The sequence below is a fragment of the Bufo bufo genome, chromosome 8 (genome assembly GCF_905171765.1).
Source record: "Bufo bufo chromosome 8, aBufBuf1.1, whole genome shotgun sequence".
Classification (NCBI taxonomy): domain Eukaryota; kingdom Metazoa; phylum Chordata; class Amphibia; order Anura; family Bufonidae; genus Bufo; species Bufo bufo.
This window is the reverse complement of record NC_053396.1, coordinates 7,796,829-7,821,616: the sequence shown is the minus strand read 5'-3', so window position 1 is coordinate 7,821,616 and position 24,788 is coordinate 7,796,829.

Here is a 24,788-nt window from a genome sequence, read left to right as displayed (position 1 = left end):
CTGTAATGTAGTGATGTCACCGGTACCGACCTTCTGTAATGTACTGATGTCATCGGTACCAGCCTCCTGTAATATAGTGATGTCATCGGTACCGGCCTCCTGTAATGTAGTGATGTCACCGGTACCGACCTTCTGTAATGTACTGATGTCATCGGTACCAGCCTCCTGTAATATAGTGATGTCACCGGTACTGGCCTCCTATAATATATTGATGTCATCGGTACTGGCCTCCTGTAATGTAGTGATGTCATTGGTACCGGCGTCCTGTAATATAGTGATGTCACTGGTACCGGCCTTCTGTAATATAGTGATGTCATTGGTACCGGCCTCCTGTAATGTAGTGATGTCACCGGTACTGGCCTCCTGTAATATAGTGATGTCACCGGTACCGGCGTCCTGTAATATAGTGATGTCATTGGTACCGGCGTCCTGTAATATAGTGATTTCACCGGTAACGGCCTCCTATAATATAGTGATGTCATCGGTACCAGCCTCCTGTAATATAGTGATGTCATCGGTACTGGCCTCCTGTAATGTAGTGATGTCACCGGTACCGACCTCCTGTAATGTACTGATGTCATCGGTACCAGCCTCCTGTAATATAGTGATGTCATCGGTACCGGCCTCCTGTAATGTAGTGATGTCACCGGTACCGGCCTCCTGTAATATAGTGATGTCACCGGTACCGGCGTCCTGTAATATTACCAATACCAGCCTCCTGTAATACAGTGATGTCATCGGTACCAGCCTCCTGTAATATAGTGATGTCATCGGTATCGGCCTCCTGTAATATAGTGATGTCACCGGTATCGGCGTCCTGTAACATCACCAATACCAGCCTCCTGTAATACAGTGATGTCATCGGTACCAGCCTCCTGTAATATAGTGATGTCATCGGTACCAGCCTCCTGTAATATAGTGATGTCATCGGTACCGGCCTCCTGTAATGTAGTGATGTCACCGGTACCGGCCTCCTGTAATATAGTGATGTCACCGGTATCGGCGTCCTGTAATATCACCAATACCAGCCTCTTGTAATACAGTGATGTCACCAGTACCAGCCTCCTGTAATATAGTGATGTCATCGGTACCGGTGTCCTTTAATATAGTGATGTCACCGGTACCGGCCTCCTGTAATGTAGTGATGTCACCGGTACCAGCCTCCTGTAATATAGTGATGTCACCGGTACCGGCCTCCTGTAATATAGTGATGTCACCGGTACCGGCCTCCTGTAATATAGTGATGTCATCGGTACCAGCCTCCTGTAATATAGTGAGGTCACCGGTACCAGGCTCCTGTAATATAGTGATGTCATCGGTATCGGCCTCCTGTAATATAGTGATGTCACCGGTACCAGCTCCTATAATATAGTGATGTACCTTTTACCAGCCTCCTGTAATATAGTGATGTCACCGGTACCGGCCTCCTGTAATATAGTGATGTCACCGGTATCGGCGTCCTGTAATATAGTGATGTCATCGGTATCGGCCTCCTGTAATATAGTGATGTCACCGGTACCAGCCTCCTGTAATGTAGTGATGTCATTGGTACCGGCGTCCTGTAATATAGTGATGTCACTGGTACCGGCCTTCTGTAATATAGTGATGTCATCGGTACCAGCCTCCTGTAATGTAGTGATGTCATCGGTACTGACCTCCTGTAATATAGTGATGTCATCGGTACCGGCCTCCTGTAATGTAGTGATGTCAATGGTACCGGCCTCCTGTAATGTAGTGATGTCACCGGTACTAGCCTCCTGTAATATAGTGATGTCATCGGTATCGGCCTCCTGTAATATAGTGATGTCATCGGTACCAGCCTCCTGTAATGTAGTGATGTCATCGGTACTGACCTCCTGTAATATAGTGATGTCATCGGTACCGGCCTCCTGTAATGTAGTGATGTCAATGGTACCGGCCTCCTGTAATATAGTGATGTCACTGGTACCAGCCTCCTGTAATATAGTGATGTCACCGGTACTGGCCTCCTGTAATGTAGTGATGTCACCGGTACTGGCCTCCTGTAATATAGTGATGTCACCGGTACCGGCCTCCTGTAATATAGTGATGTCACCGGTACCGGCGTCCTGTAATATAGTGATGTCATCGGTACTGGCCTCCTGTAATATAGTGATGTCATCGGTACCGGCCTCCTGTAATGTAGTGATGTCAATGGTACCGGCGTCCTGTAATATAGTGATGTCACCAGTATTAGCCTCCTGTAATATAGTGATGTCACCAGTATTAGCCTCCTGTAATATAGTGATGTCACTGGTACCAGCCTCCTGTTATGTAGTGATGTCACTGGTACTGTGTCCTGTAATACAGTGATGTCACCAATACCAGCCTCCTGTAATATAGTGATGTCACCAGTACCAGCCTCCTGTAATATAGTGATGTCACCGGCCTCCTTTATGATAGTGATGTATCACCCTTCTGTCCAATAAATCAGTGATGTCACCAGTCCCTTATCCCTCATGACAGGTAATATCAGATCAGTGGGGGTCCGATACCCCGATACACCATTAATCAGCCGTCAGTCATCAATATCATTAACCCGGAAACCCCTTCAAAGGGATACTTCACACAATCAGTCAGGTAGGTGATGTTCTCACTACCACTATGAGTTCTTCCGCTGTGGGTTCTGCCTCGGGTCTCGCTTCCTGTCCTGCCTTACACGAATCACTCCCCGTATGAAGCACATACTCTCATCTGACAGGACAAAGTACCAGGGGGTAAAGAGCGCAGCCCCCCGCATCAGGACCTGCAGAAGACTGTCCCTTAAAATGAATGAAGCCAGGAGGGCGGTGTGCTGGATGAGGTGCGCTCAGGTGCTGCTGCTCGGTAAGTCTCTCACATCCACTCCACGTCCTCACATTCCTCTGAATTCGGCGGGGGCTACACCTACACTACAACAACCGATCTCTGTCCATAGGAAGCGCCTGAAAACGCGCCTGACGCTCCATTCATTTTCTAGGGGAGGCAGCAGATTATTTCCGGCAATCCATAGTGAATGAATGGAGTGGGGGGGGGGGGGGGGGGCATGCTTGACTGTCCCCTCCCTCAGGACAGGTGAACGGGACCCCCATTATAAGGATCAGTAGGGGTCTAACAATCAGATTCACGCGGTCAGTGATGGATAGGGGATAACTTTTAAAATATACATCGAATAATACAGTCCTGATCAAAAGTTTAAGACCACTTGAAAAATGGCAAAAAATCCTATTTAGCATGACTGGATCTTAAAGGGAACCTGTCACCGGGATTTTGTGTATACAGTTGTGGCCAAAAGTTTTGAGAATGACACAAATATTAGTTTTCACAAAGTTTGCTGCTAAACTGCTGTCAGATCTTTGTTTCAGTTGTTTCTGTGATGTAGTGAAATATAATTACACGCACTTCATACGTTTCAAAGGCTTTTATCGACAATTCCATGACATTTCTGCAAAGAGTCAGTATTTGCAGTGTTGGCCCTTCTTTTTCAGGACCTCTGCAATCCGACTGCGCATGCTCTCAATCAACTTCTGGGCCAATTCCTGACTGATACAACCCATTCTTTCATCATCACTTCTTGGAGTTTGTCAGAATTAGTGGGTTTTTGTTTGTCCACCCGCCTCTTGAGGATTGACAAGTTCTCAATGGGTCTAAGATCTGGGGAGTTTCCAGGCCATAGACCCAAAATGTCCACGTTTTGGTCCCCGAGCCACTTAGTTATCACTTTTGCCTTATGGCACGGTGCTCCATCGTGCTGGAAAATGCATTGTTCTTCACCAAACTGTTGTTGGATTGTTGGAAGAAGTTGCTGTTGGAGGGTGTTTTGGTGCCATTCTTTATTCATGGCTGTGTTTTTGGGCAAAATTGTGAGTGAGCCCACTCCCTTGGATGAGAAGCAACCCCACACATGAATGGTCTCAGGATGCTTTACTGTTGGCATGACACAGGACTGATGGTAGCGCTCACCTTTTCTTCTCCGGACAAGCCTTTTTCCAGATGCCCCAAACAATCGGAAAGAGGCTTCATCGGAGAATACGACTTTGCCCCAGTCCTCAGCAGTCCATTCACCATACTTTCTGCAGAAGATCAATCTGTCCCTGATGTTTTTTTGGAGAGAAGTGGCTTCTTTGCTGCCCTTCTTGACACCAGGCCATCTTCCAAAAGTCTTGGCCTCACTGTGCGTGCAGATGCGCTCACACCTGCCTGCTGCCATTCCTGGGCAAGCTCTGCACTGGTGGCACTCCGATCCCGCAGCTGAATCCTCTTTAGGAGACGATCCTGGCGCTTGCTGGACTTTCTTGGACGCCCTGAAGCCTTCTTAACAAGAATTGAACCTCTTTCCTTGAAGTTCTTGATGATCCTATAAATTGTTGATTGAGGTGCAATCTTAGTAGCCACAATATCCTTGCCTGTGAAGCCATTTTTATGCAACGCAATGATGGCTGCACGCGTTTCTTTGCAGGTCACCATGGTTAACAATGGAAGAACAATGATTTCAAGCATCACCCTCCTTTTAACATGTCAAGTCTGCCATTTTAACCCAATCAGCCTGACATAATGATCTCCAGCCTTGTGCTCGTCAACATTCTCACCTGAGTTAACAAGACGATTACTGAAATGATCCCAGCAGGTCCTTTAATGACAGCAATGAAATGCAGTGGAAAGGTTTTTTTGGGATTAAGTTAATTTTCATGGCAAAGAAGGACTATGCAATTCATCTGATCACTCTTCATAACATTCTGGAGTATATGCAAATTGCTATTATAAAAACTTAAGCAGCAACTTTTCCAATATTTATGTAATTCTCAAAACTTTTGGCCACGACTGTAGAGCTGAGGACGTGGGCTGCTAGATGGCCGCTAGAACATCCGCAATACCCAGTCCCCATAGCTCTGTGTGCTTTTATTGTGTAAAAAAAATGATTTGATACATATGCAAATTAACCTCAGATGAGTCCTGTCCCTGACTCCTCTCACATACAGGACTCATTTCAGGTAAACTTGCATATGTATCAAATCGTTTTTTTTTGTGTACTGTAGCGTTGTCCTGTTACCACACAGACGAGGGCCCTCAGTCATGAGGAATGCTCTCTGCAACATCTGGACATAGCCAGCGGCCGTTTGACGCCCCTGCACTTCCTGAAGCTCCATTGTTCCACTGAAGGAAAAAGCACCCCAGACCATTATGGCGCCCCCTCCACTGTGGAGCGTAGAAAACATCTCAGGTGGGATCTGCTGGTCATGCCAGTAACGGTGGAAACCATCAAGGTTAAATTTTTTCTCATCAGAGAATAAAACTTTCTTCCACCTTTGAATGTCCCATGTTTGGTGCTCTCTTGCAAAGTCCCAACGAGCAGTTCTGTGGCGATCAAGGAGACGAGGTCTTTGAAGACGTTCTTTGTTTTTGAAGCCCTTCAGTCTCAGATGCCGTCTGATGGTTATGGGGCTGCAGTCAGCACCAGTAAGGGCCTTCATTTGGGTCGAGGATGGTCCAGTGTCTTGACCGACAGCCAATTGGATCCTCCGGCTCAGCGCTGGTGACATTTTTTGGGGTCTTCCACTTGACTTTTTTGTTCCATAACCCTCAGGATCATTTAAGAAATTCCAAATGACTGTCTTCCTGCGTCCCACCTCAGCAGCGATGGCGGCTGTGAGAGACCCTGCTTATGCAGCTCAACACCCGACCACCTTCAAAAAGGGAGAGTTCTTTTGCCTTTGCCATCACAACGTGTGACTACGTGACAGAAGATGACAATGAATCCACATCTTTGCACAGATTTTGCCTTTTAAAGGCATGTGGCCCTAAAATGTGGATCAGCTGAAAAACAGCCTGTTTCCGTTTATTCGTTGTTTTCATTAAATTGAATGCTCAAAAAATGTTTTGTCTCCCTCCCATTTCTTCTTGTGTCATGGTGAAGCTCTACTTGGAACCTGGTTAAGATCCAACAATGTAAAATATGATTTTTTGCCATTTTTCAAGTGGTCTTAAACTTTTGATCAGGACTGTATGTTCACGTGTGCCATGTTCAAGATCTCTGCTGGCTGTCAGTGACTGGGAACATTGTTATTTATGACCAGAGGCTGAATACAGACCTAACGCTCCTCACAGCTGAGGTTCTGTTATAATTGTATCCAGTCTGGACCCCAAGCTGATACATGTTCCCTGCACTGATACACTGTAACTATTAGGACAGGAGTGAGACTAGTGCTGCGGATGTGCTCACAGAGGACTGGGTAGAACTGTAACGAACCCTCAGCTGTGAGTAGTACCAGGCATGACTTCTCTTTTTCCCCCCTGGATAGGTATCACAGCTGGGGACCATCTGACGGTGCACAGAAATGCTATTAACGTCACCATCGGTCACCCGATTCTCCTGCCCGTCGCCCTCACCCTGAACCATCAGTTCACCAAGTACACGGTGGAATGGGAGGTCAATAACCAGTCCATCCTGTACCACAAAGTGCGGAACTGCACCCTGGACTCCCGGGGGGCCCCCACCTGGATCTTAGACGATATATTTGTGGTGTACACCGCATACACCGGCAGAGTGGAACTCTACAAGCTGAACTCATCGCTGCTCATATACAACGTCCAGGCGAACGACAGCGGCATCTACAGAGTCACCTTCTCCATGAGCGGTTATACCACAACCCGACACATCACCCTGAGGGTGGAACAACCGTCCGGTAGGTGATGGTGGGGGGTGGACATATTGTATGGGCTGCCCTGGCATCTGGATAGGTAATACTCCCCCTGCAGTGCCCTGGGTTCTCCAGCAGAGGGTGCTCTGTGATCCCCCCTATTAGACTACAGCTATAGACTGCAATGAGCGCTGCCGGCATCACAAAGTGAAAGAATAAAAAAAAAACGAAAAAAATATGATTTTCTTTTGTTTTTCAGATTCGGCCGCGGGCAGTATGTGGAAACCCTGGATATTCGCTTTCCGGACAGTTCTGTGCTTCCTCCCGCTCACTGCCCTCCTGATCATCATCCACATCTGGGCGTGACGTCCCCAGGTCGTTCCTTTCCAGACACTTCATATACTACACTGCCGGTGGTATTTACTGCACTGACGTATCCCTGTGGGGTCCGGCTATACCGCGCTGCACACAAGGTTACCAACTAGAAGGATACTTTTTTTCTGGATAACGTCAAAAAATCACGGACGGACAACATTATTTACAAATTGGAAAACCATAATGAATGATAAAAAACATAAGTGCAGTATTTTCAGACGTTAAAACGCACTTTTCCCCCCGCATTGCGTCTTATAGTCTAAATGCTAATGATGGAAGCGGCGATCAGTATGCAGGAGGCGTGGGGAGCGGTGACGGAAGCGCTGGATTTACTCACCCTCCCTGGTCTTATTCCGGGTCCAGTTCTGCACTATGAACGCGTACAGCGGCACACAGGCCGGAACAAGACCAGGGAGCGGTGAGCGGATCTGCAGGGAAGCAGCGCCGTCCAGAGTGAGCGGTAAGTTCATTTATCTGAGGCTGATGGGGGGGGGGGGCAAGGTGTGCAAGCTGAGGCTGATGAGGGGGGTCTGAACTGAGGCTGATGGTCTGAACTGAGGCTGATGGGGGGGTCTGAACTGAGGCTGATGGGGGGGTCTGAACTGAGGCTGATGGGGGGGGGGCAAGGTGTGCAAGCTGAGGCTGATGAGGGGGGTCTGAACTGAGGCTGATGGTCTGAACTGAGGCTGATGGTCTGAACTGAGGCTGATGGGGGGGTCTGAACTGAGGCTGATGGTCTGAACTGAGGCTGATGGGGGGGTCTGAGCTGAGGCTGATGGGGGGGGTCTGAGCTGAGGCTGATGGGGGGGTCTGAACTGAGGCTGATGGAGGGGGGGGGAGGGGGGCGAGCTGAGGCTGATGGGGGTCTGAACTGAGGCTGATGGGGGGGGTCTGAGCTGAGGCTGATGGAGGGGTCTGAGCTTAGGCTGATGGAGGGGTGGGAGGGGGGCGAGCTGAGCCTGATGGGGGGGGTCTGAGCTGAGGCTGATGGGGGGGGTCTGAACTGAGGCTGATGGAGGGGGGGAGGAGGGGTGTGAGCTGAACCTGATTGGGGGGGAGAGGATCCGAGCTGAGCCTGATGGGGGGGGGGGGGGACTGAGTTTAGGCTGATGGGGGGTGGGCTGAGCTGACCTCGGCCGGGTATCAGTTACATTAGGTTATATCTCATATCCATCACTTCCATTCTACCAGATTCGTCCTTGTTACCTGTCACTTCTCTCACACTATTCACCAGTCACATATCAGTGATGTCACCTGTCATTTATATCACTTTATATTATTTGCTATTTTTATTGCTTCATTATTTCCTAATAAAATAAGCCACTTGGCATTTATCTTCTGTTTTACGGCTACGTCCCCTCCCTCAGGAAAACCAACAGCGCCCCCTACAGACACCCGCGAACCACATAAATAGTGAAGTGAAATCTGCGTACGGGCTCCCATGTGCCGGTCTGATACGTGAGGAGTGCTCCTGGGGATGGGGGGGACCCGCACCTATATTGTGAACGGAGCTCCGCAAGGTGGTGGCTGGAGGACTCCGGTCCGGCCACCACCAAGCCAGCTCCCCATAGAAGTGAATGGGAGCGTACCACGCATGTGCGGCCCCTGTTCCCATTAATTTCTATGGGGCCGACGGAAATAGCCGGTGTTCCGTGATATTTCCCCTACCCCCGTCACTTCTTGTTGTGACGCGGCCGCACCGGATATGACGTTCCCAGCTCTGGAAGGAGGTGTGCCGCGCCGCGCAGGCGCACAACGACGGGGTAGGGAAATTTCACACCAGAGTTGGTGAGAAGGGGCCACCTAATGCGCTTGCGCCTTACCTCTTAGCTGGACACCGGTTGACACTGCGCATGCACCGGGAGCCTCACCAGCGGTTAGAGGGTAGGGAAAAATTACGGGCCACTGCGCGAGCGCGGCTAACTACTCCCGTCGGGATACACCGCGTGTGCGCACCAGCGGACAGGGAAATCTCTTATACCGAACATCCATCCGATCACTGCGCGTGCGCAGTGAGTGGTAGGGAGATTCAAAAGAACAAATGGCCATCAGATCTCCCTACCCCCACACTGCGCAGGTGCGGTGATCGGATGGATGTGAAGCCAGCTGAGAGGTAAGGCGCAAGCGCATTAGGTGGCCCCTTCTCCCCAACTCTGGTGTAAAATTTCCCTACTCCGTCATTGTGCGCCTGCGCGGCGCGGCACACCTCCTTCCATAGCTGGGAACGTCATATCCTGTGCAGCCGCGTCACAACAGGAAGTGACGAGGGTAGGGAAATATCATGAAACACCGGGCCCATAGAAAATGAATGGAGGGCGGCTGCACATGCGCAGTGCGCCCTCCTTCACTTGCGGGGCCCCGTTCTCGATATAGGTGTAGGTCCCCGCACCTATAAGACAATGGGCATATCCTAGCGATACGCCCCCCATTGTCCAGGATGAGACAACCCCTTTAATGATAACAAAACTTTTTTATGTAATTCTGCTCTCCTGGAGATTTAACTTCTTTTATTTTATTAGTATTTTACTATATCTTATAAAGTGTATTTATATTTTATATATATATTTATCACATAGTGTGCACCATGACGTCATTGAGACACTGACGCTATAGGAGTGCCTCTAGGATACTGCTATGGGGTCGGATAACTCCAGACACGCTCGGCGGCGTCTCCGCTCAGGACTATGTTACCGCCGGGAATAGCCAGCACTGTATTTTCAGGGCTCCCATAGCAGTGAATGAAGGAAGGGGGGGGGCAGCTGCTTTTAATTCGGCAGCCCCTGTTTTGGAGATTCCAGAGGGGAGGGGCTTATCACTGCACTAAAGGACAGCTCAGAGGGGAGTGGCTTATAACTGCACTAAAGGACAGCTCAGAGGGGAGGAGCTTATCGCGGCACTACAGCTCAGAGGGAAGGGGCTTATCACTGCACTACAGCTCAGAGGGGAGGGGCTTATCGCTGCAGTACAGCTCAGAGGGGAGGAGCTTATCGCTGCACTACAGCTCAGAGGGGAGGAGCTTATCGCTGCCCTACAGTGCCTATTGCATATTTTGGTCAAACTGTATGAGCTCACCGGTCCCAGCATGGTGACCATTTATCCATGGGACCTCAGCAGCACAGGGAGAAGGAACCAGTCTCTCCCTCCCCCCTGTGCTGCTGCTGCCACCAATGGGAACGAAGAGGAGGGGGGGGCACACTGCGCCACCAATGATAACTAACGGCAGTGTAATCCTGGGGCTCCGATCTGTTACCATGGCAGCCAGGACACTACTGAAGCCCTGGCTGCCATGGTGATCTCCCTGCGGCTGTGTGCACTATGCACAGGGCAGCAGGGACAGTGTGAGGTCTTATTCACCCTGATAGAGATCTATCAGGGAGAATAGGACAAGGGATTAAAAGACCCCAGGTTCTAGCCCCTAAGGGGGGAAATACTTATTGAATAAACTGTAAAAAAAAAAATGTAAAAAAAAAAAAAATATTAAACCCCTTTCCCAATTTTACATATAAAATATATAAACAATAAATAAATTATTTCATATAACCACGTCCAAAAAGTCAATAAATAAAAACTGCGTGAGTCGCCATTTTTTTTTTAGTCACCTTGTCTCCCCAAAAAATAGGATAGGACTGTTAGATTATTGGCCGGACGTTTCATAAAATGCGGAATGCTTTTTTTTTGGGCGCTTTATTTTTTTCCGCGTGGTTTCGAATATCGCAATGCTTGTTTATGGTATCGAAACCGAATCAAAATTTTGGTATGGAAACAACCCTAGATCTGAGGTCTCTTGACTGGTGATGAGCGGACTTCTGTTTTAGAAGGTCAGGTTCAGCTTACCCCAGTGACCACGGACCACGATCCATAACGCAATTCAACGGTAACCTGAACGCAAACTTGTAGAACAGAAGTCCGCTCATCGCTGCTCCTGACCTTTGCTGTGCTCACGGTCACTTCTATGTACTCGAGGATGCAGGAAGAGATAAAACAGGTCATTGCTGTCACGGCTGTGGCCCCTGATTGGCTGCTGCGCTCACATTTCACCAGTAGACGCTTAAATAACAGATGTGATTGGAGAATGAAGCTGCTGACCAATGGTGACAAGTTTTATTGGCGGACTGACCATTTCTAAGTTGGATGTTACTGTTTAGGGTCAAAATACCCCTTTCGGCTCGGACCTACGTATTTCTAATTTCTGTCATATGTCGTCAGAAGGTTTCCCAGCACGATCTTCTGTTAACCTTTTCACAGCAGAAAAATACTCCTCTGTACGATGGCATATTCTAAGGGTCTACTGCCCCCTAGAGGCCACAAGTGATAATGCAACTATGTTGTAATTTTTTTTATTTTTATAAATCGCTGGCTTGGAACAGCAACAGAATATGATCTAAAATTTATTTACTCCCTAAGGCCTCATGCACGCAGCCGTTCCGTGCATTGGGGACTGCGATTTGCGGTCCCCAATGCACGGGCAAAGTTCAACTTGAACGGGTCCGTGTTCTGTCCACACCGCAATAAAAAAAGAACATGTTCTATTTTCTTGCGGTGCGGAGGCACGGACAGAAACACCACGGAAGCACTCCGTAGTTCTTCCGTGGGGTTCCGTGCCTCCGTTCTGCACCGCAGCTCCGGATTTCGGACCCATTCAAGTGAATGGGTTCGCATCCGTGATGCGGGGAGCACGCGGCCGGTGCTCACATATTGCGGACCTGCTGTTTGCGTGCCGCAATCCGGCCATGGCCGTGTGCATGAGGCCTTAACCCCTTAAGGACCGGGCTCATTTTCACCTTAAGGACCAGGCCATTTTTTGCAAATCTGACCAGTGTCACTTTAAGTGCTCATAACTTTAAAACGCTTTGACTTATCCAGGCCATTCTGAGATTGTTTTTTCGTCACATATTGTACTTCATGACACTGGTAAAATGAAGTCAAAAAAATTATTTTTTTTGCACAAAAAAATACCTAATTTACCAAAAATTTGAAAAAAATTAGCAAATTTCAAAGTTTCAGTTTCTCTACTTCTGTAATACATAGTAATACCCCAAAAAATTGTGATGACTTTACATTCCCCATATGTCTACTTCATGTTTGAATTGTTTTGGGAATGATATTTTATTTTTTGGGGATGTTATAAGGCTTAGAAGTTTAGAAGCAAATCTTGAAATTTTTCAGAAATTTACAAAAACTCAATTTTTAGCGACCAGTTCAGGTCTGAAGTCACTTTGCGAGGCTTACATAATAGAAACCACCCAAAAATGACCCCATCTAAGAAACTACACCCCTCAAGGTATTCAAAACTGATTTTGCATACATTGTTAACCCTTTAGGTGTTGCACAAGAGTTATTGGCAAATGGGGAGGAAATTTGAGAATTTCATATTTTTGTCAAATTTTTCATTTTAACCCATTTTTTCCACTAACAAAGCAAGGGTTAACAGCCAAACAAGATTGTATCTTTATTGCCCTGACTCTGCCGTTTACAGAAACACCCAATATGTGGCCGTAAACTACTGTACGGCCACACAGCGGGGCGTAGAGTGAAAGGTGCACCATATGGTTTTTGGAAGGCTGATTTTTATGGACTGGTTTTTTGACACCATGTCCCATTTGAAGCCCCCTGATGCACCCCAAGAGGAGAAACTCCCTAAAAGTGACCCCATCTAAGAAACTACACCCCTCAAGGTATTCAAAACTGATTTTACATACGTCGTTAACCCTTTAGGTGTTGCACAAGAGTTATTGGCAAATGGGGATGAAATTTGAGAATTTCATTTTTTTGCCTAATTTTCAATTTTAACCCATTTTTTCCACTAACAAAGCAAGGGTTAACAGCCAAACAAGATTGTATCTTTATTGCCCTGACTCTGCCGTTTACAGAAACACCCCATATGTGGCCGTAAACTACTGTACGGGCACACAGTAGGGCGTAGAGTGAAAGGTGCGCGGTTTGGTTTTTGGAAGCCAGATTTTGCTGGACTGGTTTTTTGACACCATGTCCCATTTGAAGCCCCCCTGATGCACCCCTAGAGTAGAAACTCCATAAAAGTGACCCCATCTAAGAAACTACACCCCTCAAGCTATTCAAAACTGATTTTACAAACTTTGTTAACCCTTTAGGTGTTGCACAAGATTTAATGGAAAATAGAGACACAATTTCAAAATTTCACATTTTTGGCAGATTTTCCAATTTAATATTTTTTTTCCAGTTACAAAGCAAGGGTTAACAGCCAAACAAAACTCATTATTTATGGCCCTAATTCTGTAGTTTACAGAAACACCCCATATGTGGTCGTAAACCGCTGTACGGGCACACGGCAGGGCGCAGAAGGAAAGGAATTCCATACGGTTTTTGGAAGGCAGGTTTTGCTGGACTGTTTTTTTTGACACCATGTCCCATTTGAAGCCCCCCTGATGCACCCCTAGAGTAGAAACTCCAAAAAAGTGACCCCATTTTAGAAACTACGGGATAGGGTGGCAGTTTAGTTGGTACTATTTTAGGGTACATATGATTTTTGGTTGCTCTATATTACACTTTTTGTGCAGCAAGGTAACAAGAAATAGCTTTTTTGGCACGTTTTTTTTTTTGTTATTTACAACATTCATCTGACAGGTTAGATCATGTGGTCATTTTATAGAGCAGGTTGTCGCGGACGCGGCGATACCTAATATGTATACATTTTTTTTAATTTATGTAAGTTTTATACAATAACTTCATTTTTAAAACCAAAAAAATGTTTTAGTGTCTCCATATTCTAAGAGCCATAGTTTTTTCAGTTTTTGGGCGATTATCTTGAGTAGGGTCTCATTTTTTGCGGGATGAGATGACGGTTTGATTGGCACTATTTTGGGGTGCATATGATTTTTTGATCGCTTGCTATTACACTTTTTGTGACGTAAGATGGCAAAAAATGGCTTTTTTTACACTGTTTTTATTTTTATTTTTTTACGGTGGTCATCTGAGGGGTTAGGTCATGTGATATTTTTATAGAGCCGGTCGATACGGACGCGGCGATACCTAATATGTATACTTTTTTTTTATTTATGTAAGTTTTACAGAATGAGTTCATTTTTGAAAAAAAAAAAATCATGTTTTAGTGTCTCCATAGTCTAAGAGCCATAGTTTTTTCAGCTTTTGGGCGATTATCTTGAGTAGGGTCTCATTTTTTGCGGGATGAGATGACGGTTTGATTGGTACTATTTTGGCGTACATGCGACTTTTTTGATCACTTTTATTACCTTTTTTGGGAAGTAAGGTGGGCAAAATTTCAATTTTCTCATAGTTTTTATTTTTTTATTTTTATGGCGTTCACCGTGCGGGGAAAGTAACATGACCATTTTATAGATCAGGTCGTTACGGACGCGGCGATACCTAATATGTGTAGTTTATTTTATTTTTTTAATTTTTATTCAGTGATAAATGTTTTTTTTTTTATCTTAACTTTTTTCACTTTTTTTTACATTTTTGTGACCCAGACCCACTTGGTTCTTGAAGATCCAGTGGGTCTGATGTCTGTATAATACAGTACAGTACAATATATATTGTTCTGTACTGTATTTTACTTACACTGAACAGATCTGTGCTTTTAGCACAGATCTGTTCAGCACCATGGACAGCAGGACGCCTGAGCAGGCGTCCTGTTGCCATGGGAACCCTCCCCGTCTGCTCAGAACTTCGCAGACGGGGAAGGGTAAGGACGGGGCTGAGGGGGGCTCTCTGGGGGCTCTCTCCCTCTCCATCGGGGGGCTGCAAAGCCACAGCAGCCCCCCGATGGAGAGGGAGGGAGCTCCCTGACCAATGACAGTTAATTTTTTCCATACAGCGGTCCGTACGGACCGCGGTATGGAAAGGGTTAAACGGCTGACATCTTCACAGATGTCAGCCGTTTATACCAGGGTGCCAGCAATGTGCTGGCACCCTGGTATACCCACTAGAAGCCAACGATCGTTCATGGGGAGGCGGGCGGGGGATCGCGATCCCGCCTGCCGCACCGCCCGCCTCCCGCAACGCCCCCACCGCCTGCGACACCCCCCCCCCGCACCACCCTCCGGCATAAAATCGTGCAGGGGTGCAGGGGGGGGTGAAAAATAATGATTTTAGCCACTCTAAAGTTTCTGATCCCCGCGGTCAGGGACCGCGGCGATCAGAAACTGCAAAAAGCGCAGCAAACCGCAGGTCTGAATTGACCTGCGGTTTGCTGCGATCGCCGATACGGGGGGGTTAAATGACCCCCCCCTGCGTTGTTACGGGATGCCGGCTGAATGATTTCAGCCGGCGTCCCGTTCCGATTAACCCCTGCGGCGCCGGAATTCCGAATTTAAGTCAGGACGTACCGGTACGCCCTTGGTCCTTAAGGACTCGGGAAATAGGGCGTACCGGTACGCCCTGCGTCCTTAAGGGGTTAAGGAGATATTTGGGGAATGGCATAGGATAGGTCACCAATATCTGATCAGTGGGGGTCCAGTTCATGGCACACCCCCCTATCAGCTGTTTGAGGGGCCACAGAGCTATGGCGTCTTCTTAGTTTAGTGTCAGATTATAGAATTTTCTGGATCACTCGATGCCAGATTAAATGAATTTCCGTGATCGAAGGATCGTCAAAACCGGAGAGGTGAGGGGTGGGGTCTGCCTTTATGTAAAGTCTTGTCTAAAGCCCACCGCCCGAGAAGATATAAGTGAGGGACATGAACACGTGGAGTCTCTGTGGGGAGAGATACATGGAGCTAAAAACTATAATAAATTACTAATAGGAGTTTACTATAAACCCCCTAATATACCGGAGTCCACAGGAAATCTACTACTAAACGAGATAGACGAGGCGGCAGATCATAATGAGGTGGTTATTATGGGGGAACTCCGCAGATATAGACTGGGAAACTGAGACCTGTACATCTCATAAGGAAACAGGTTCGTGGCAATAACCAAAGACAATTACCTCTCCCAACTGGTCCAGGACCCGACTAGAGGGACGGCCATACTGGACTTAGTATTAACCAATAGACCTGACAGAACAACAGACGTGCAGGTTGGGGGACACCTGGGAAATAGTGACCATAAAGTAATAACCTTCCAATTATCATTCAAAAGAGAGTTTCTACAGGGAGGAACAAAAATACTAAACTTCAAAAAAGCTAAATTTATCCAACTAAGAGAGGCCATAGGCCTAACTAACTGGGACAAAGTCCTCAAAAATAAAAATACAGCCACAAAATGGGATATCTTTAAAAGCATCCTAAAATCTCATTGTGAGAGGTACATACCGTATGGGAATAAAGGGTTAAGGAACAAAAAGAAACCAATGTGGATAAACAGAACTGTAAAGAAAGCAATAAATGACAAAAAGAAAGCATTTAAATCACTAAAACAGGAGGGTTGCACGGAAGCACTGAAAAACTAAAAGGAAAAAAACAGAACATGTAAAAAACAAATAAAAGCCGCTAAACTAGAGACCGAGAGATTAATTGCCAAAGAGAGAAGACTAACCCTAAAATGTTCTTCAATTATATAAATGTTAAAAAGTATAAATCTGAAGGTGTCGGCCCTTTAAAGAGTAATGAGGGGGGAGTCGGAGAGAGCGACGAGGAGAAAGCAAAGCTGTTAAAAAAAAAAATTCTCCAATGTATTCACTGAGGAAAATAAACTGTCAGATGAAATGCTGAATGTAAAAGTAGATTCCCCATTAAAAGTGTCCTTTCTGACCCAGGAAGAAGTACAACAGCGACTTAAAAAGATTAAAATAGACAAATCGCCAGGACCAGATGGCATACACCCCCGTATCCTAAGGGAATTAAGTAATGTCATAGCCAGACCCTTTTTTCTGATATTTGCGGACTCTATACTGACAGGGAATGTCCCACAGGATTGGCGCATGGCAAATGTGGTGCCAATATTCAAAAAGGATCCAAAAACAGAGCCTGGAAACTATAGGCCGGTAAGTTTAACATCTGTTGTGGGTAAACTGTTTGAAGGTTTTCTAAGAGATGCTATATTAGAGCATCTTAACGGAAATAAGCAAATAACGCCATATCAGCATGGCTTCATGAGGGATCGGTCATGTCAGACTAAGTTAATCAGTTTCTATGAGGAGGTAAGTTCTAGACTTGACAGCGGCGAATCAATGGATGTCGTATATCTGGACTTCTCCAAAGCATCTGACACTGAACCGCATAAAAGGTTAGTATAGAAAATGAGAATGCTCGGACTGGGAGAAAACGTCTGTATGTGGGTAAGTAACTGGCTCAATGATAAAAAACAGAGGGTGGTTATTACCGGTACACACTCAGATTGGGTCACTGTCACTAGTGGGGTACCTCAGGGGTCAGTACTGGAGGGGTCACTGTCACTAGTGGGGTACCTCAGGGGTCAGTACTGGAGGGGTCACTGTCACTAGTGGAGTACCTCAGGGGTCAGTACTGGAGGGGTCACTGTCACTAGTGGGGTACCTCAGGGGTCAGTATTGGAGAGGTCACTGTCACTAGTGGGGTACCTCAGGGGTCAGTATTGGAGGGGTCACTGTCACTAGTGGGGTACCTCAGGGGTCAGTACTGGAGGGGTCACTGTCACTAGTGGGGTACCTCAGGGGTCAGTACTGGAGGGGTCACTGTCACTAGTGGGGTACCTCAGGGGTCAGTACTGGAGGGGTGTCATGGTCTTACCTGCTTGCTGCTCTCCTTCGTTTGACATGTGCTGGCGGCCATCTTGGGTCCTGGGTTTCTTGTAGCCTTCCACCCTGCGGCTCCTCCTTCCCCTGGGAGGAGCTGGATGCCTAGCTCATATATATAGGAGGTCTGTGGCTTCAGTTCCTTGCTTGGTCCTCTTGTGTTCACATGCTTCTAAGACTGCTGCTGCTTCTGGTTCCTGATCCTGGCTTCGTCTGACTACCCTGCTGGTTCCTGATCCTGGCTTCGTCTGACTACCCTGCTGGTTCCTGATCCTGGCTTCGTCTGACTACCCTGCTGGTTCCTGTTCCTGGCTTCGTCTGACTACCCTTCTGGTTCCTGACCTCTGGCTTCGCAAAGACTCTGCTCGGTTCCACCATCCGTTTGGACTTTTGCTTTACAGCTTTATTTTCAATAAAGCCTTCTTATTTTCACTTATCTCTTGTTGTACGTCTGGTTCATGGTTCCGTGGCATTAGGACCAAGCCATGAATTCTGACGGTACAGGGCCATCCTCGCTACCCATGCTGGTTGCCAGACTTGATCAGCAGGATCACCTGTTGGGTCGGTTCGCTGTGGCGTTGCAAACCCTGCTTGAACGCACGGCTCATTTCGCTCCCGTTGCCGATGGGTCGGTTGTCGCTCCTGGGCTCGCTCCTACTGCCGCTCCGGTTGTTGCGCCAGAGTCTACCCCGACACCTGTTGTTGCGCCTGCGGTGTTTCGGGGTATGACCGGTTCTGCCCCTCTTCCACAGCGCTTTGGGGGAGAGCCAACTCAGTGCCGAGGTTTCCTTAACCAGGTGGGCATTTATTTTGAGTTGCTGCCACATGCCTTTCCTACTGAGAGATCAAAGGTGGGCTTCTTGATCTCGCTGCTCTCGGACAAGGCCTTGGCCTGGGCCAGCCCTTTATGGGAGAACAACAATCCGGTGGTTGCCGAGTTTTCCGGTTTTGTTGCTTCTCTTCGGAAGGTATTCGATGTGCCGGCTCGTGCTGCCTCTGCTGCGAAGCTCCTTATGTCCATCAGACAGGGTTCACGATCCGTAGCTGAATACGCCATTGAGTTTCGTACCCTGGCAGCAGAGGTGGGCTGGAATAATGAGGCTCTGGTCGCTGCTTTCTCTCATGGTCTCTCGGATGCCTTGAAGGATGAGGTTGCAGCTAAGGACCTACCAGTTGAGCTCGAGTCTCTTATTTCTTTCCTGATTTTGATTGACACCAGACTCAGGGAGAGACCTTCCTTTAAGGAGAACCTGCGGAGGTCTTCTAACAGATTGGTGCCTACGTTTGCTGTCCCACCCGTGCCTCCCTCTCCTCCCACGCCTCCTGGGGATGACTTGTCTGGGGGTGTACCCATGCAGCTGGGGTTTGCTCGCCTGTCCGAGGGGGAGAGGGCACTCCGGAGACGCGAGGGCCGATGCATGTACTGTGGTCTCGGTGGGCATTTTCGGTTGGCATGTCCGAACCGTCCGGGAAACGCTCGTACCCTGAGATCCTGTCGGGGGCAGATCTTGGGTGGAGTCTCCTCGTCCCCGGTTTCCCGTGTTGACAAACCACTGATCACTGTTGTCCTCTCCTGGGTCGGGGGCTCGGTGACGACCCAGGCGTTGGTGGACTCTGGTGCTGGTGGTTTGTTCATTGATAGTGTGTTCGCTGCCGCCAATTCCATTCCTCTGCAGGCTCGAGGTTCCCCACTGGCTCTTGAGGCGATAGACGGCAGACCCCTTCTGCCGCCACACGTGACTCATGAGACCCTTCCAGTGGGGATAGCCATTGGTGCCGTTCACAGAGAGTCGGTCTGCCTCCAGGTTATTTCGTCTCCACACTACTCGGTGGTCTTGGGGTACCCCTGGCTCCAGAAGCATAATCCGACTTTCGATTGGAGATCGGTCGAGATCCTCTCGTGGTCACCGCAGTGTGGGGCTAGTTGCATCCATGGGTCTGTCAAGTTGCTGTGTACTTCCTCGGACTCTCTGTTGCCTCCTGAATACGAGGAGTACCGGGATGTATTCGATAAGGTGCGCGCGGTTGCCCTACCTCCGCACCGCCCATACGATTGTGCCATAGAGTTACAATCTGGTGCCGTTCCTCCTCGTGGCAAAGTCTATCCACTGTCGGTAGCGGAGAATGAGGCCATGGAGGAGTACGTGAGGGAGGCGCTTTCACGCGGACACATTCGCAAATCTTCGTCCCCGGCAGGGGCTGGATTTTTCTTTGTGAAAAAGAAGGGCGGTGAGTTGAGGCCTTGCATCGATTACAGGGGTCTCAATCGCATCACGATCAAGAACGCTTACCCGATACCCTTGATTTCCGAGCTGTTCGATCGCCTTAAAGGGGCCACGGTCTTTACCAAACTCGACCTGAGGGCGGCATATAACCTGGTAAGGATCAAGGCGGGCGATGAGTGGAAGACCGCGTTTAACACCAGGACCGGTCATTACGAATCCTTGGTTATGCCCTTTGGGTTGTGCAATGCGCCCGCAGTCTTTCAGGAATTCATCAACGATGTTTTCCGTGACCTGTTGCAGCAGTGTGTGGTAGTCTATTTGGATGACATCTTGGTATATTCTGAATCCATGGAGGCCCACATTCTGGATGTCAGACGAGTGTTGCAACGGTTACGAGAGAACAAGCTGTTCGGTAAGCTTGAGAAATGTGAATTTCACCGATCCCAGGTAACCTTCTTAGGTTACATCATTTCCGCTGAGGGGTTCTCCATGGATCCTGAGAAGGTTTCGGCTGTCTTACAGTGGCCCCAGCCCAGTGGTCTTCGTTCCCTGCAGCGCTTTTTGGGCTTCGCCAATTATTATCGGAAGTTCATCAGGGACTTTTCCATGCTGGCCAAGCCTCTCACGGATCTGACCAGGAAGGGCAGTAATTCCCAGGTCTGGCCGCTCGAGGCCATCCGAGCTTTTGAGGCCCTAAAGTCCGCCTTTGTGTCGGCTCCGATTCTGTCGCATCCCAACCCTGGGTTGCCCTTTGTCCTCGAGGTGGACGCGTCTGAGACGGGAGTAGGCGCCCTTCTGTCTCAGCGTAGAACACCAGAGGGTCCTCTGCTTCCTTGTGGGTTTTACTCCCGGAAACTGTCTTCCGCGGAGTGCAACTATCAGATTGGTGACAGGGAGTTATTGGCCATCGTGCAGGCCCTTAAAGAATGGAGGCACTTGCTCGAGGGTTCGGTGGTTCCGGTTCTCATCCTGACGGACCACAAGAATCTGACCTACCTTTCTGAGGCCAAGAGATTGACACCACGTCAGGCCAGATGGGCTCTGTTCTTGTCACGTTTTAATTACGTGGTCTCCTACCTACCCGGTTCCAAGAACATCAGGGCGGATGCCTTATCACGGCAGTACTCCGAGCTGTCCAGGGAGGAGTCGATTCCGACTTCGGTCATACCTCCGAATCAGATCCTGGCCGCCATTCGCACCAGCCTGACCTCTCCCCTGGGTGAGCAGATTTTGGCGGCTCAATCTGGTGCTCCCTCTGGGAGACCCAACGGCAGATGTTTTGTGCCTGAGGAGTTGCGCACTCGGTTGTTGCGAACCTACCATAACTCCAAGACCGCGGGGCATCCTGGAAAGAATCAGCTGTCCTGGGCTGTTTCACGTCTGTTCTGGTGGCCTTCCCTACGTTCCGACATCGCCGCATATGTAGCGGCATGCTCCGTTTGTGCCCAGAGTAAGTCCCCTCGGCACCTTCCGTTGGGCCTTCTGCAACCCATAGCCACCGGGGAGCGCCCATGGTCACACCTGGGGATGGATTTCATTGTGGACCTCCCTGCATCCCGAGGCCATACGGTCATTCTCATGATTGTGGATCGGTTTTCCAAAATGTGCCACTGTGTTCCTCTCAAGAAGTTACCCTCTGCACAAGAGTTGGCCACGATTTTTGCCAGGGAGGTCTTCCGGTTGCACGGTTTGCCTAAGGAGATTGTGTCGGATCGGGGGAGTCAGTTTGTGTCCAGGTTCTGGCGCGCCTTTTGCTCCCAGTTGGGGATTCATCTCTCCTTCTCCTCGGCCTACCACCCTCAGTCCAATGGGGCCGCAGAACGATCCAATCAGGTCTTGGAGCAATTCCTTCGTTGCTATGTCTCCGATCACCAAGACAATTGGGTTGACCTCCTGCCTTGGGCTGAGTTTGCCAGGAACACGGCGGTGAACTCTTCCTCTGGGACGTCTCCCTTCATGGCCAATTATGGGTTCCAACCTGCCGTGTTACCGGAGGTATTCTCTCCCCAGGATATTCCGGCTGTGGAGGATCACCTTTCCGTCCTACGTGCTTCTTGGGTACAGATCCAGAAGTCCCTTGAGGTCTCTGCGCAGCGCCAGAGATTCCAGGCTGATCGCAGACGAGCGCCTGCTCCTTCCTACCAGGTCGGAGACCGTGTATGGTTGTCCACCCGCAACCTCAACCTTCGAGTGCCCACTCCCAAGCTGGCGCCTCGCTTTGTTGGTCCCTTCCGAGTGCTTCGCAGGGTAAACCCGGTAGCCTATGCCCTTGCGCTTCCTTCTGGCATGCGGATCTCCAACGTGTTTCATGTCTCCCTGTTGAAGCCACTGGTGTGTAATCGTTTCACTTCCTCGGTTCCTCGGCCTCGTCCGGTCCAAGTGGGCAATCGTGAGGAATATGAGGTGAGCAATATCCTGGACTCACGCCTGGTCCGCGGTCGGTTGCAGTTTTTGGTCCATTGGCGTGGTTATGGTCCAGAGGAGCGTTCCTGGGTTCCCTCCGCAGATGTCCATGCTCCTGCCTTGCTCCGAGCCTTCCACGCACGCTTCCCTCAGAAACCGTTTTGTGCTCCGCGGAGGAGGGGCCCTTGAGGGGGAGGTACTGTCATGGTCTTACCTGCTTGCTGCTCTCCTTCGTTTGACATGTGCTGGCGGCCATCTTGGGTCCTGGGTTTCTTGTAGCCTTCCACCCTGCGGCTCCTCCTTCCCCTGGGAGGAGCTGGATGCCTAGCTCATATATATAGGAGGTCTGTGGCTTCAGTTCCTTGCTTGGTCCTCTTGTGTTCACATGCTTCTAAGACTGCTGCTGCTTCTGGTTCCTGATCCTGGCTTCGTCTGACTACCCTGCTGGTTCCTGATCCTGGCTTCGTCTGACTACCCTGCTGGTTCCTGATCCTGGCTTCGTCTGACTACCCTGCTGGTTCCTGTTCCTGGCTTCGTCTGACTACCCTTCTGGTTCCTGACCTCTGGCTTCGCAAAGACTCTGCTCGGTTCCACCATCCGTTTGGACTTTTGCTTTACAGCTTTATTTTCAATAAAGCCTTCTTATTTTCACTTATCTCTTGTTGTACGTCTGGTTCATGGTTCCGTGACAAGGGGTCACTGTCACTAGTGGAGTACCTCAGGGGTCAGTACTAGAGGGGTCACTGTCACTAGTGGGGTACCTCAGGGGTCAGTATTGGAGGGGTCACTGTCACTAGTGGAGTACCTCAGGGGTCAGTATTGGAGGGGTCACTGTCACTAGTGGGGTACCTCAGGGGTCAGTACTAGAGGGGTCACTGTCACTAGTGGAGTACCTCAGGGGTCAGTACTAGAGGGGTCACTGTCACTAGTGGGGTACCTCAGAGGTCAGTACTAGAGGGGTCACTGTCACTAGTGGAGTACCTCAGGGGTCAGTACTGGAGGGGTCACTGTCATTAGTGGGGTACCTCAGGGGTCAGTATTGGGCCCTATTCTCTTCAATATATTTATTAATGATCTTGTAAAAGGCTTGTATAGTAAATTTTCGCAGATGACACTAAACTGTGTAAAGTAATTAAAACAGAAGGACAGTATACTGTATATATACTACAGAGGACAGTATACTGTATATAAACTACAGAGGACAGTATACTGTATATAAATACTACAGAGGACAGTATACTGTATATATATACTACAGAGGACAGTATACTGTATATATATATATACTACAGAGGACAGTATACTGTGTATATATATACTACAGAGGGCAGTATACTGTATATATATACTACAGAGGACAGTATACTGTATACATACTACAGAGGACAGTATACTGTATATATATATACTACAGAGGGCAGTATACTGTATATATATACTACAGAGGACAGTATACTGTATACATACTACAGAGGACAGTATACTGTATATATATACTACAGAGGACAGTATACTGTATACATACTACAGAGGACAGTATACTACTACAGAGGGATCTGGATAGACTGGACTCTTGGGCAGATAAGTGGCAGATGAGGTTTAACACTGACAAATGTAAGGTTATGCACATGGGAAGGAATAATGCAAGTCACCCGTACATACTAAATGGTAAAACACTCGGTAACACTGACATGGAAAAGGATCTAGGAATTTTAATAAACAGCAAACTAAGCTGCAGAAACCCGTGTCAGGCAGCTGCTGCCAAGGCCAATAAGATAATGGGTTGCATCAAAAGGGGCATAGATTCCCGTGATGAGAACATATTCCTACTACTTTACAAATCACTGGTCAGACCACACATGGAGTACTGTGTACAGTTCTGGGCTCCTGTGAACAAGGCAGACATAGCAGAGCTGGAGAGGGTCCAGAGGAGGGCAACTAAAGTAATAACTGGAATGGGGGGAGTACAGTACCCTGAAAGATTATCAACATTAGGGTTATTCACTTTAGAAAAAAGACGACTGAGGGGAGATCTAATTACTATGTATAAATATATCAGGGGTCAGTACAGAGATCACTCCCATCATCTATTTATCCCCCGTGCAGCCTCCTCTGATGAGTCCCACAAATCCTAATAGAAAATGTGATCAATACAGAGCAGCAAGGAGGAGGTGATAGAGCCCGTCATGTAGGGTCATGGTATCGGCCTCCTGTAATGTAGTGATGTCACCGGTAGCGGCCTCCTGTAATGTAGTGATGTCACTGGTACCAGCCTCCTATAATGTAGTGATGTCACCGGTACCGACCTCCTGCAATATAGTGATGTCACCGGTACCAGCCTCCTGTAATATAGTGATGTCACCGGTACCGGCCTCCTGTAATATAGTGATGTCACCGGTACCGGCCTCCTGTAATGTAGTGATGTCACCGGTACTAGCCTCCTGCAATATAGTGATGTCACCGGTACCGGCCTCCTGTAATGTAGTGATGTCACCGGTA